Below are 14,746 nucleotides of genomic sequence, written 5' to 3' on the forward strand. Positions count from 1 at the left end.
TAACTAAAATAATCATGATATCTAACAACCATTTTTTTTTCTCCATGTAGCTAACATGGCAAGGACATTAATAGAGAGTAAAGAAAACAGATGATTAGTTCACATGGCCGCGTCGTTATCCTCTTCGAAACAAGTTCCCGAAGTATTTTTGCGACCTTTGGAAAACATTTTAGCTATGAGAGCTGTCGAAGCATGGGTGATACGTTTACCCGTGAGGACAGTGCCTGTTGTGAGCACCAGGGTTATTTTTCAGTCAAAAAAAGTCAATAAGGAATTCATTTTTTCCCCATCTGGTTATTAAACCCTGTTGTCCTCCAGGCATCGACCAATTACAAGCTAATAACCCGAACACGGAATCGGCTTTTTCAAGGTTACAGATTTGCCCCCTTGTGCTGCAAACACACAAACACTCTGTTTTTGTCACAATGCAAATACACAAACAGGCTTCAGTGGAGAAGTACAAACCCAAGCGGGGGCGTTCGAACATTCGAACTAGTTACACACTAACAAAAACCCATGATACTATCTGTGTGATAGGCGTACAGTGCAAGAGCGCACGTTTACCCTGCTCCACCCCCTCCACCCACTGAGCGCTCAAACACCCATGCTGTGACCTCCAACCCCACTGTTATCACTAGTCACATGGCCAGGAATAGACAGCACACACAGAGTGAACTGGAGCGTTATGAGGGACGGAGAATATTCTGGAACAGAACATTTAAACCCAAATAAAAAGTAATCAGCTTATGTATTGTTTTAAAATGAGAATCAAACCCTGACCCCAAAGACCGCATTATTTTAAGGTTTTATCTGTTTTTTGCTTATTTGTTTAAAAAAAATCCCAATGTATAGACAGAGCGGTTAATTTATGGTGAATTTGTTTACGCTTCCGCTGGATCGGCGGAATTTCATTCAGAAATAAAGACAAATTAATCAGCACCTTGGACCTGCAAAGTGTACAGTGACTGACACATCGATTCAACGATTCATAAAACCGGACCGGATTTCATGCTGCATGTGTGTGTCATGCAAAGTGTGACCTTTATTGTGATATTTATCATCATTATGTATTGGTTTTATTTTTACAACTAAAGTGAAAGTGAAATTATGATAACATGCGCCAGCCTGGAGATATTTTTAAACTTCACCTAGATAGATATTTTTGGCTGCCTCAGCGTCAGCACCTAGCCGAGGGACTGAACTTCTCCTGACGTGAAGACTAAAGCGCAGTGTCTGCAATAAGCCTTTAAACGAACACGCATTACATTCGTATCGCACTCGTGTTTGGTGTAGACTGCGTTTGTGCTGGTATGGGATGCTGAGAGATGCTTTCCAAGGAGACAACGAAGCACTTCTGGAAGTCGCTCTGGATAGGAACTCCTGCCAGATACTGTACTGTAAACGCAAATGTAATTTATTCATTTGGCAGGCGCCTTCATCCAGCGGCAGGGAATCCAAGCGCAGTGCTGTTAAAGCAGATGGAAGTCGTACAAGCGCCGAGAAACCTACTGACTAGAAACTGATATAATTCGATTTCTGATTTCGATATTCAAGTGTGTAGAACAGTTGGGACGTTTGTGTGTCCGGAGAAAGGCTGCAGATTTCACAATATAATAGAGGTGGTGAAAATAATTGATTCATATCGATTGAAATGACACAGCATTCTGTGTATTTGCTTAAGTTTGTTTAAAAGTGTAACAGAATCTAATAAAAAAGATTTTTGCATTTCTTGATGACAAGTTATTCATCGATTGTCAAGGATCAGGCGTTTTACTCGCTGAATGTTCTGCTCTGATCCGTACGGACTTCTTTAAAACATTTCTTTAAAACACACCATTTGAATGTTTTACCGCGGCTAAGAGTCTCATCACCGTCCTGTGACTCATGTCTTCTGTAAATGTCAATCGCTTTTACGCCTTCATTCATGAGAAATTTCATCACAAGTCCCGGATTTAACTTGAACGCCCCTCATTTGTTTAAATGACTTATGCATTTGTTGATGTTTTCAAATTTTTAGGTTACTATTATTTATTATCGATATGATTTATTTTTGTATTTTTTTGTTAATTTGTATTTTTATTATAAGTAATCTTTTGTAGCATGTTTAATTGCTTTAGTGTTTATAGAAATGTTTATTAATTGTCATTTTATATAAATAAACAAATAAGTTATTAAAACAACACTAAACTATCTACGTGTAAGAACGAATTCTTAAAATTAACAAATAACGTTTTCATACTACAATTAAATTAGTTTTAGTGTTTTAGAAACAAACAGGCCATGCTGTTAAAGGAAAATAATCAGTGACAGATTTTTTGACTAACATCTGAGAGACAAGTTGTTCCCGTTATCGCTTACATTACAGTGCAACAGTGTTCTTTTTTGTTTTGTGGTGGTGTTTTGTTGTTGTTTTTTTTTAAACACTTAATACTGACCTACTAATGTTACACCCAGAAGTGTTTTATTTAACGCGCGTACGCCACAGCAGCTATTTAGCAACAACACAGATTTTTTTTTATTACTTAAGACGAACGTTATAGTTTTGTTTATCCATTTATGGTCAAGTTTAATTTTAAGACATTCTCTCAAAACTAATTATTACTTTATGCAGCTAAGTATTACAACTTCCTTTTTTTATTATTATTAAAATATAAAATTAGACTTCACCTTCAGTTGTTCTGCAGCAGGATAAAACTATTTAATAAACTATTTATAAAACTAATAGGTTTATACATTTATAGTATCATCACTGACTGAGGCACAATGCAAGACTATTGTTGGCAATTATTTCTGACATTGACATTTTCATATTTATATGCTGTAAGTTATGGTAAGTGGTGTTACTAAGTCATTTACGCCTACATTCCCACTGATGACTCCATCTTTCCTTAGAATATTAAGTTTGAAGTCAGGTCTAGACAAAACTGATTTCCTGAAATATCACCTGCATCATGATTTTTCTTTAAAATAATTATGTACAAACTTTGAATCAAAGCAGCTTATCAGATACAACAGTAAAATTTCATCGTAAACTCTAACGTTTGGAAAATGTTAATGTTTCCAGATTGTTTTTTAACAATGTCAACTCTTGATTTTAAACAGTGACGGCTATTTTACTCAGGTTTCACCTTGAACCTCTAATACACATTATGTATTATGTATTGTCATCAGCCACCCCCATGTCCAAATGTCATCACACCTGAAACAGTTTACTCGCCGTTTCCCGAACTGCTCCTCAGAGACATCAAATGAACCCCATTTTTGCTTTTCCTGGCATGTGTTCGCTAGATTTTGCGCTCAGAGAAAACGATTAGTATCATCCACTGGGAACTGAATCAGGAAACACTGGGTTAACTGGGTATTTGATTGAAAGAGGTTCCACCCCGCGTACATGGAAATAAATCAGCGTGAGAGTCTACAGGCGTTTCCTGGCTGTGAAAGCATCCGCAGGGAGAGTGAAGCAACGCTCTTTCAAGAGTTGATGGATTCAGACGTGTGTGTTAATTCTGCTACTTGTCCCCCATGTTGATATTTTAACCCCCCGAAATCCACCTGAATAAATACTGCACGAAAAGTACAAATGACATAAAGATGTGCAAAACCGACTCGAGTTGACATTAGCAGGGTTGTGGACGCTGCCTGGGGGCGTGGCCTGTTCAAGCTTCTTTAAGTATCGATTACAAACAGCTGTACACTTTCTCTATTTAGACATTGAGTTATTTTTGTTAAAACATTTAATACTGACCTACTAATGTTACACCCAGAAGTGTTTTATTATCGCCACAGCAGCTATTTAGCAACAACACAGATTTTCATTAGTTAAGAACGATGTCATAGTTTTGTTTATCCATTTATGTTCAAGTTTAATTTTAAGAAATTCTCTCAAAACAAGTTTTTTACTTTATGTTCTAGTAGCCATACACAAGCGGCGGCAAGGAATCGATTCAGTTATATTGGTTTAAATTTTTTTGAAAAAAAATGTAACATTTTTAAATGATTATGGCAGATGACAGAGAAAAGTGCTACTCAGCAAATTGTAGCTTTTTTGTTCAATTAAATTTTAAGTTAGATGTTAAACTGTTGTACGTAGCGTTAGTTTATATTGTCTAAATGTCGCGGTTGATTTTTAAGTGAGAAAACTAATGTTATAAGGAACGGGCTACATTTAATTATCCATTAGGGTTTTTTTTAAGTTAAAAATTACAAAAATATATATACTTAAAGAATCATGATAATATTGTATCAGGAGGTAACTGGTGATCCCCAGCCCTACTATAAGCAATGGTTCTCTCTCCAGCCTCTTTTTTATGTCTCGTGAAGTTGGGAGAACAAAATGAACACCACTCACTTGTGACATTACTGAGAAAACCCCAAAAATATTATACACTTGTTTGTGCAGAAGACTCGGTGGAAAGCTATTACAGCTAACCCTAGCGCTTGACACTGGAGACTCCTTCTATTCTTATTTAATTTACTGAAAATTTCACTATATCTAAGTAACTAAGTTGTAACTATAGAAATCACAATGACTCACAAAAAATATGAAGCTGCCTGTTGGTGCTGTTATAGAGACTTATACCAAAAGAACTGACCAATCGGAATTGAGAAATCAACAATGTTGTGGTACGAAACGATTTAAATTTCCAGTAACACTAAGAAAAACATGAAATCAGTTCTAAAGTTTTTTTTTTTTTTATCTAAAGTAATGTACTATAAGTCTTGCTCTGCCTACTTTATCTCGTAACTAATCTGTATAAAAATCCCAATTCAAATGTTGCTTTGCAGCTTTTGTATGCGAGTTGGTTTTGTAAACAGTGCTATACAAATATAACAGGGTTAGGTCATGATCTAACTATAGATGTGACTCAATGATGCTTCCATCCCACTTTCTATGCACGTGTTGCATTGTGGGAGAATATCGCCAGCTGAGACTCGCTGAGAAACGCTGACACCTGAAGAGACGAGCGCGCTGACGGACTGCTTAGTTAGCACCGAGAGACCGAGGTGTAACTTCTGTAAGGTGCAGGTGGAAACTCTGGGGCTTTCTCTCCCACACACACACACACACACTGGTGCAGCGATAAGCTCCACAAATATGGATAACATAAAATCATGAGTTAGCATCAAACATCATTAACAATCTTTATTATCGATTTTCTATTGTCTATTAATATTATTATTATTATTATCACTACTGAGGAGTCTTACAGTAAGAGTGCTAACTCAGCACTCCACTAATCTTCCGGCTCTTCAACATCATTGTTAAAGTTAAATGTGTATGGTGGAATAATAATTTATTAATAAACAAGTAAATAACATGTTATTATTTTCAAAACAATGTACACTTATAAAAGCGTTCTGTAAGTACAGGTTTATATACTGTACCGTCTGCAGAAGGAGCCTCCAGTGTTAATGCTTTCTAAAGATCATGACGTTTCCTGCTACAGATCTCAAGATCTTTAGTTCTTAGTAACATAACAAGCCACAATTTTTGGTGGTGTTGTGGATCAGTTAATTTTTTTGGTCTTGATACTTTTTACATTAAATTAATTCCATATAACAGAAGGTAAGAGCCAAAAAGAATGATCCGTCATTCAGTAATACATTTTTAAAACAAACGATTCACAAATCTGTCATTGGATCAAATTGGTTTACCGTAGGGATGAAGGGAATAGTTTTTTAATAAAAAAATTCTATCGCCCGGACACCAATGCCCTGACCACATAAAAAGAAGCTGTATTTTTCTACAAACCCCGAGGTTTGCATCATGCGGTCATGTGATCACATTCTGTTCACAACATGGCCATCAAAGAGACACTAGAGTCAACGAAGAAGTTTCCGGAAAAAATAAAAATATGCAATAAAACGCTGATCAGTGATATATACTAAGTATATCTGTTCAGAAGCATCTGTTTTTTGTTTTGTAAATCAAGAAGTGTTATTTAGTATAAATCAGCATGAAGTGACATTGGTGTGGAAATTTACGGACATATGTTTTGGCAATACATAGAGACGAACAGCCGAAACATAGTTTGGTGACAAACAGTAGGTAGTTTGGCGTGCCGTTTTTTTAGAAGGACACAAAGAAATCAACATTAAACAAAATGACGTCACAGAAACGTTTCTGTTAAACAGGAACTTGATTAACAACCGCGTGTAAGAATCACAGAATCATATCCGGGTAGGATAGCTACGTGACATAATGATGCTTACACATAACGATTTTTGTCAGGTCTTTACATCATCAGTTTCGGAGTCTGTTTTTCATTTACAAAAATGTAAAAAAAAAAAAAAAAAAACTTAACTCTAACATATTTTTAAGTCTAATTCCAGTGATGTGAAGTGTATCATTTTATTTAAAGAAAATACAAAGCGATCGGAAAAAACTAAAATCACCAGAAAGGGTTTTCAACCTAATACTGAGTAAACATCAGTGTGGGTTAAAAATAAAGCTGGATCCACTGTTTTTTCTTTTCTTTATATGAAATTCTTTTTATATTTCAAACCCAAGACAGCTTTAAAACTAGAACCACACGCAACATCGTTTGATATTTTTCATCAGAACAATCGCAGTACTGAAGGTACAGTACGGTTCTGATCCGTTGAGAAATATTTGATGTTCATGTATTCAGCGTAAACACAAGTGGAACATATTCAAAGGTTTAGTTTGAGCTTTTGCTGTACAATGGTTTATACTTTCAGCTCTGAATCCAGATTTTAGAGGAATCCACAAATGTATGTGCTACTTCAAATCTATGGAAAGTCATCGCATTACAGGAAAAAGAGCGGGAAGACTAACCAGTGTGTCATTGATAGTTTTCCTGACGACACAATGTCACGGTTTGGTCCAATCTTACTTGCAATGCAGTAAAGGAAGCTCAGAAAATTTGCAATATTACTCATCATTGCTGCTATGTAAGGGCTCTCAAATCTGGTTTCTGCTAGTCTAGTGCTGCATTCTACTTTTGTTGGTTGTTGCATTCTAATATTATCTATCTTATGTCTACTTTGTGGATTTTTATTTTTATTTTACTTTATTATGTCACTTCATTGCGAATACAGTGCATGTGTGTGTGTGTGTGTATATATATATATATATATATATTATTATTATTTTTTTTTTTAACTATCAATGCTTTCGGAGAAGTTTCTGGCACAAGAATTTCCTCTGGGGTTAATAAAGTTTTATTTTATCTTATCTTAAGATTCAATATTCCAGATTTAAAGAACTTTATTAATCCCAGCGGGAAATTAAAATAAAATACAAATAAATAAAAATATATATAATAAACTAACACAAAAACACAAACAACACCTTACATACACAAAAAAATAAAATAAAAACAATAATAACAATAATTATCATCATCATCGCCCACATTAACCTGTAAACATGAAGAGAAACAGCTGGACAGTGAGTGTTTCAGGGTGGAGTTGTGCTTTAAGGCATCAATGCAAAACTTGTTTAGGGTGCAATCATGTCACTCTCAGAACAGCAACAATGTTTACCATTTTAAAACAAACAAACAAACAAAAATAACAATAACAAGCAAACAAACACCAGGGAAGTTGTTTCAAGTAGAGAAGAAAAGCAAAGCAAAAGCATTTGAAGAATATAGGAACTGCAGACAGACGTGGTGATCTTATGCAACCCAAGAGAGCACACGCTCGCATACACACTCTCTCTCTCACACGCACACACACACGTACACTACGGATTAATAAACACACAGACCAGAATTAGCATTGAGGAAATATAAAAACGTGTTAATATTTGTATTTTTTTTTTTTTTAAATATGAATGTGTTTAGAGAGAGAACACGAGCTGCTCCGGCGTTCACACACACAAGCAACTTTCGCACATCACTAAAGCGTGTGTTTTTGTTCTTTTACACAGATATTATAACATTATGCAATAATAAATGTTACATTCCCGGACGTCTCGTTTCCTCGAAAAGCCGTTAAAAGCCGTTAAAAGCCGCCGGAACCAAGTCAACTTCACCCCAAACGTCATTCGCATACAAGTCATCTCTCGCTCTTTTTATTATTATTATTATTTATTATTATTATTTATTTCCAGACCCGAACACTAAAGCGCGTGTAAACCCTCCCGAGCCGACGCGTTCAACCCTAAACCTCTTTAATATAAGCACTCAAATTGTTTCTTACCTCCTTAGGAGTTTTTTTTCCTTTAATAGACGCCGTGTCTCTTTTTTTCCGCCTTCGTTTAGTCGTTCACGACCTCATTCCAATATGGCCCAAAGTGCCAGTGCGCATGCGCGGGCGCTTAACCTAGCCTCCCCTTAAAAAAAAGAAAAAGAAAGAGAAAGAAAAAGGCAAAAAAAAAAAAAAAACGGATCACGGTTTATGTATTTGCTTGTCTTTAGGAATTTGAGTTCGAAAATAATTCTTAACGTTATTTATGTTTATTTTCTAAATATTTGCTTGTTTTTATTGATTTATTTATTTATTTTAAAGAAATACAGCTTTACACTAGTGGCACTTTAATCCTTCAACCTCCTTCAGGTTTATCTCACTCACTTCAACCTCATGGAAATGAAAAATAAATTAATCATAAAGCGTTTCTTATAAACTCGTTCCTTTTGTGTGTGTGTGTGTGTGAGCGAGAGAGATAGAGCTCAGGAGAGATTTTTGTGTGTGCGTGTGTGTGTGTGTGTGTGTTAATATGGCGGAATATTTCACCATGCATGTGCACGAGTCTTTACTTAGTGCTAATGGCAAAACTATTTACCAAAAATTTATAAACTTAAGAGAGCGAGAGAGCAGTGTTGCAATTCAATCACTCAGTTCTAAACATAAAAGGGTTGTCTCGTGATACAAGCAACAATGTATAAATATTTACCTTTAATGTCAAAGCTGCTACATTTGTATAATCTACAATTATATTAAATAGCTAAATGATTAGTTATTAAAGCAGTTACTGCAATGCATTATTATCATCATCATCATCATTATTGTTATTATTATTATTATTATTATTATAAGGAAGGTCAGAATTGGCTAACTATGTTACTTCTATTACTCTTGTTATTGCTGTCCTTATCTAATTGTTTTTTTGTAATTTTTTCTATTTATTTGTTAATAATCAGAATGCGTTCTTTATTTCTGTCTTTATATTTCAGCACTTACAGTTTTTTTCCCCCCACAGGTAAGCCAAACAAAGGCAGAAAACGAAACAGGCAGTTACACACTGTACCACGAGATGGCGACAGAATCAACGTTTTCTATTAGTCTCTCGAGAAATGTTCAGAAGTTAGTCAAAATAAAGACAGTAGATGAACCGTGTTTCATTTAGTCCTGGTGTAACTTTATATTTATTAAACAGATTTTATTTCAAAAGGTTTACATTAATAATTTATGTATTTAAAAAATATATAACTTAGATTTTATTTAAATGAATAAATCTGGAACTGTTCTCAAAGTCACTTTAGTCAGACTCTATTTTGCGTATCTGTGTATATGCGAGTAAGCGTGGGGCTCTGACGCCCCCTGGCGGTGCGGAGTCACTAAAAAATAAAGCAAAACAAAGATAGTGGTGTCAGTCCATCACAGTGCTCTGGGTACTTACCCCCTCGCTCATCGTCTATACCGATTTCTCCTGTGTCCAGGGTCCAACAAAGCACAGGGAGAACATGCAAACTCCATGTACAGAGACCCCAAGGCGGGAATCGTAACCCTGACCCTGAAGGTGCGAGGTGACAGTGCTAAACACTAGGCCACCATACCGACATGTCACTGGGTACACCATACACCAATAAGGCCACCGTATAGTCCAAACTTTGGAATGTTGGAAGGAAACCGGAATACCCAGAGAAAACCAACCAGGTGTGGGGAGAACATGCAAACTCTGTCCACATAGACTGGAGGCCCTGATAAAATGTGAAGTTACATGCAACAAACTAACCAAACTCAAAATATATACTATATTATGTTACATTGGTCATACGTGTTAGTAGACAAGCTGTTTATTTGCTCAGGTAATGTTTTAGATCCTTTTAAATCATGGAAAATCATAAACCGAACAATGGAAATGTTTACCCATATCAAAGAATCAAATAATAATAAGAAAAGAATCACAAACCTGACTGGCTTTAATGTTTTATCGAATATACTGACATGTTCAATATAAATATATATATTTTTAAGCTTTTCAATACCTGATAAAATATTACAATTTTAAGATTTAGGACAACTGTAAAATACACTTTAATATTATTTTTGATATATTTGACTTTTTTTTGAAGAATATTTGTTCTTTATTTTCTTAATAAAGAAAATAGTACCTGTACTCAAGATAAGTGGTATAGAGGATGGATGAATGAAAACCAAGCTGTTTTAATACACAATAGACACAAATTATGACTCTGACCTTCTGGGATGAAGATGCTTTTAATTATATTGAGCTTTAAAGTGTAATAATAATAACAATAATAATAAGAACATTTCTATCTTCCCAACTGTGACAAAAGAACAGTAAACCTACCTTTGCTAAATGAACACAGCACAGCTTAAAGGAAGAAAAAAAACATGGCAAAAAAGCAAACCATTATAAAAAGACAACACTTGAAAGAAAAATGAGAGCAACACTGCTGATGAATCTCCAAAAATAATTGTAATATTGAAACACCAATTAGTAAATTGAGGGAGATTCCCAGTTCAAGACAAGGCCGGCATCTGGATTAACATCTGGACAAAGAGGGTTAAAGCTCTGAGTGGAAATCGGGAAATTATATGTTTAATAATTTTCCAATATTACACCATTAAAATGAACTCATTCCACTTTGTGAGCCTGGGAGCGACTGTGCTGTGTGTGGAGTTCAGCACTATTCTGCTCGATAAGACTCGGTGTAACGTTAATATGGTGGAACATTAACAAATATAACTGCCTGTTTGCAAAACCAAGCAAGCAGTTATACACCCTGACCACAAGATGGGAACAGGATCAATGTTTTCTATTAGTCTCAGGAGAAATGTTCAGCAGTGAATCAGAATAAAGACAGTAGACAACCGGTCCTTCATTCAGTCTTGTTGTAACTTCACATTTATATCAGAATAAAGACAGAATAAAGGGCTCCATGGGTTCAAATGTTGCTTTAATTAAAGAGTTACTTCATACTGTAGTGTTTACTGTAAAAACATATTGCCTATAATTGCTTTTATTTAAAAAAAATATATATATAAGGCTTGTTTACAATACTGATTTCTGTTTCAAGAAATGTTATTACTTTGGTTAATAGATCAGTAAGTGTGTTTTTAAAGTCACTTTAGCCAGGCTCTATTTTGTGTATTTTGAGAGTTTGCATGTTGGTGTAGCGCCCTCTGGGGAGTTACTAAGTGAAAGTCAAAGCACCAATGTTAGAAATGTTCTTTTTAATGTACAGTTTAATTTTAACACAAATTATTTACAAAATACAAAAGAAAGAGAGAAAGAGAGAGAGAGAGAGAGAGAGAGAGATGGGGTCTCAGGTACCCGAGCCAGGAAAAACACCGACTTGTCAATAGAGTAAATAAATTTTTTACTGCTGAACTCTCGGTCGAAGTTGCTGCAGTTGTGGTCAGATTTCTGCGATCAAAAAAGGGCAAACAATTAGGAAGAATTGCAGTCGTCTGTCTCGCATCTGGTAATCAAACACGAGAGCAATCATACCGTCTGCGTTATGGTTCATTAAAAATCAATTCATTTCCAATTAGACTGCATTCGCATGGGAAGAGTCATTTGACTTGATACCTCAGAGTATGCATTATACTGGCACGTGTAAACAATGCTGCTTTAGGGTTTCCACTCCACAATATTAATGTTTTGTGCAAACCCATGTTGATCTAACTGAAGACCATCACTCTGTCATTTTATATATAAACACCAAACCTTTCAGGAAGACATATTTAATGAAATGAAATGGAATTTTCTCCATTGCAACATCTGTAATCATATGGAGAGAGGGGACAAAATTTACCACACACCTTCTGGGTCTTTCAAATAACCCTAATTTTTGCCATTTATGTCCCAATATATTCTGCCATTTGGATAAAACACTAAACAGTCGTAAAGCCTTTATGCAGTCAGTGTAACTGAGTTATAAAACAATGCTCCAACTGCTGGGAGTAAAGGTTTCTAGCTTATCTAAGACCCAGGACTCTTAAACCATGTGTCTCTACATCAGTCCGCCACTTAATCAGTCAATCATTAGCTTTTGTTAGGTGTAATGATAGGATCAGAAAGTACAGAATCCCAGACTCTCTAATGCCTCGTCATGTAATTAGATTATTCACAGTGATCATGAAACCAATCACAGACTCGTTTTAACCAAACTCCTTGGCCTCCTTGGTGATCCAGTGCGGGTAGTGATGCGTGTCCATCCATGCTGATCTACTCGAACAGCTCGTCCTCATCATCACCTCTGACCGATCAGCATCTCGTAAACCAGCACCCTGAATGACCACCAATCCACTTAGAATGTGGTAAGATCTGAACCCAGACACAAAGACAACCTTGTACCAATTGAGGTGTTTTAGTGAAATATTCCAATTTTCCCTTCTCAAACCTGTTTTTTTTTTTTTTTTTTTGCATTACACATTTTAAACAGTCATGATTTACCACATGTTTATATTCCTTTTTTGGAATTCATGGGATTCATTCAGTGGTTGAAAAAGTGGATGAAATGCCAATGTGGCGGAGTAGAAAACAGTTAGTGGTTAATTACTGTACCAAATCAATCCGAGAGGGCTCAGGAAAAAAGCTTTGGTTGGAAAGGAGATCAGCTTGAAATAGAGATGGGTGTGTAAAGTCAAGATTTTAGTGCTACTGTAGTGTGGCCTGTTAGACCCCTCTGGGTATTAGAAGCACCAAATATTGATTTAAAATTATTAATGATCAAGCATGCTGACATGGCGTACCTAGGGAGAGTGAGATCGCGGTGATGAAACTTACAGCTTCGAACAAATCCGCAGAGCGATACTAAGAGGGAACATGTAGAGAAGAAAGAGTGTGTGGAAGTGCCAGATAAAAGCAGATGAAGGGTTTAAGAAAGACAAGATAAGATCAGGGAAGGATGCACTTTAAGAAACCGGGGATATAAAGGGAAAACGAGAAGAAAGCCTTGCAGGGTCAAAGTTGATTCAAGATACCAGATTAAGCCTATTGAAAATTGAGAGCTCAAATCATGTATATACTTTGGGAATCACTGGGTATAAAGAATACACACACGCATTTCTGAAAGGATACAACAATCCATAGTTAAAACAGCAATTAAGGACCAGATCATCAAGTTCATCTCCTAAACACCCTTTTTTCAGGGTACTGTACAGACAAGTGTCTCGTTCTTCTGGTTGTGCAGTTGTTTATGAGGAACGATGTCAGTCACTCACGTGGCTCTGTACAGATTAAACCTGCCTTTATCCTGAATGTGACACATCAAATCTCCATCTCCATTTAGATACTCCATCACAAAAAATCTGCAGGTTTTGTTCCACCATTGACTGGTATTTGGAACTGGTCATAAATCCCTCCATCTTGCCCAATGCCCCAGTTCCAGCTGAAGTTAAACCCCCCCAAATCATGATGCTGCCACCACCATGCTTTACTATGGGTATGGTGTTGTGCAGTGTTGTTTTCGCTCCAAACATGCCTTTTGGAATTATGGCCAAAATTGTAACTTTGTTTTCATCAGACCATAACACATTTTCCCACATGGTTTTGGGAGACCTCAACTGTGTTTTTTGCTAGATTTAGCCAGAAATCCTTGAAGCTCCTTTAATGTTGATGTAAGCCTCTTGGCAGACTCCCTGACCAGTTTTCTTTTCATCTTTTCATCAATTTTCTTTTCAAAGAGTTCCAGGGGATGTCACTGTTGCAACATATTTTCTCCACTTGATGATGACTGTCTTTATTGTTTTCTTTTGGTATATGTAATGCCTTAGAAATTCTTTTGTAACCTTCTCCTGACTGGTAGCTTTCAACAATGAGATCCCCCTAATTCTTTCAAAGCTCTCTGCGGATCAGGGCTTTTGTTGTAAGATGCGACAAAGAAAATGTCAGGAAAAGCCTACTTTAACAGCTGAACTTTAATTGCCATTAATCAAAGGTACTTTAAATGATGGCATGTGTACTGACTCCTATTTAACATGAGGTTGAATGTAATTGCTTAATTCTGAACACAGCCACATTCGCACTTATAAGAGGGTGTGCATATTTATCCAACCACATTATTTCAGGTTTAGGTCACATTAAAGGTGAAAAAAGTTGAAATTGTTTATTTTGGTCTCATTTTTTTTTTAACATCACAAAAACTTGGCATTTTAACAGGGGTGTGTAGACTTTTATATCCACTATAACTGTTGCAGCAGTTAGTTATTGTGCATTTTTTATTAGAAGGGTGAGAAATTCTTGGTTAAAATACAGTATAGGCATGGCGGTGCGGAGTTGCTTAGTAAAAGTCTTTTTATTTTGTAAAAGTTTAAAAACATGCAGTGTTAGAAAAGTAGAATGTTAGTTTGTTGTGCAGGTCTCTCTACACAAAAAATCATGTAACACGACATCTACACTCTACATGCTTTCAGCTTCTTTTAGTAAACAGTGGCATGCTGGGAAACATTAAGCACACTGTAGGCAATTTGGAAATACCAGTGGGCTTTTCCTATAGTCTGGACGTTGGACCATGGAAGGAAACCAGTGTACCTATAAGAAACCCACAAAGTACAGGGAGAGCATGCAAACTCCATCCACACA

The 14,746-nt window shown here is 36.0% G+C and overlaps 1 protein-coding gene across 2 annotated transcripts in view; it reads right to left on the bottom strand.

The window, feature by feature from the left end:
- The window catches only part of sfmbt1 (Scm like with four mbt domains 1), a 32,397-nt gene extending 24,137 nt beyond the window's left edge, over positions 1-8,260 (bottom strand). For both annotated transcript variants that reach the window (XM_053483676.1, XM_053483675.1), the window contains exon 1: positions 8,170-8,260. The gene's annotated coding sequence lies outside the window, so the exon portion shown is untranslated. The remainder of the gene's footprint in view (positions 1-8,169) is intronic.
- Positions 8,261-14,746: the final 6,486 nt, after the last annotated feature.

Source organism: Clarias gariepinus, chromosome 23 (genome assembly GCF_024256425.1).
Source record: "Clarias gariepinus isolate MV-2021 ecotype Netherlands chromosome 23, CGAR_prim_01v2, whole genome shotgun sequence".
Lineage (NCBI taxonomy): Eukaryota > Metazoa > Chordata > Actinopteri > Siluriformes > Clariidae > Clarias > Clarias gariepinus.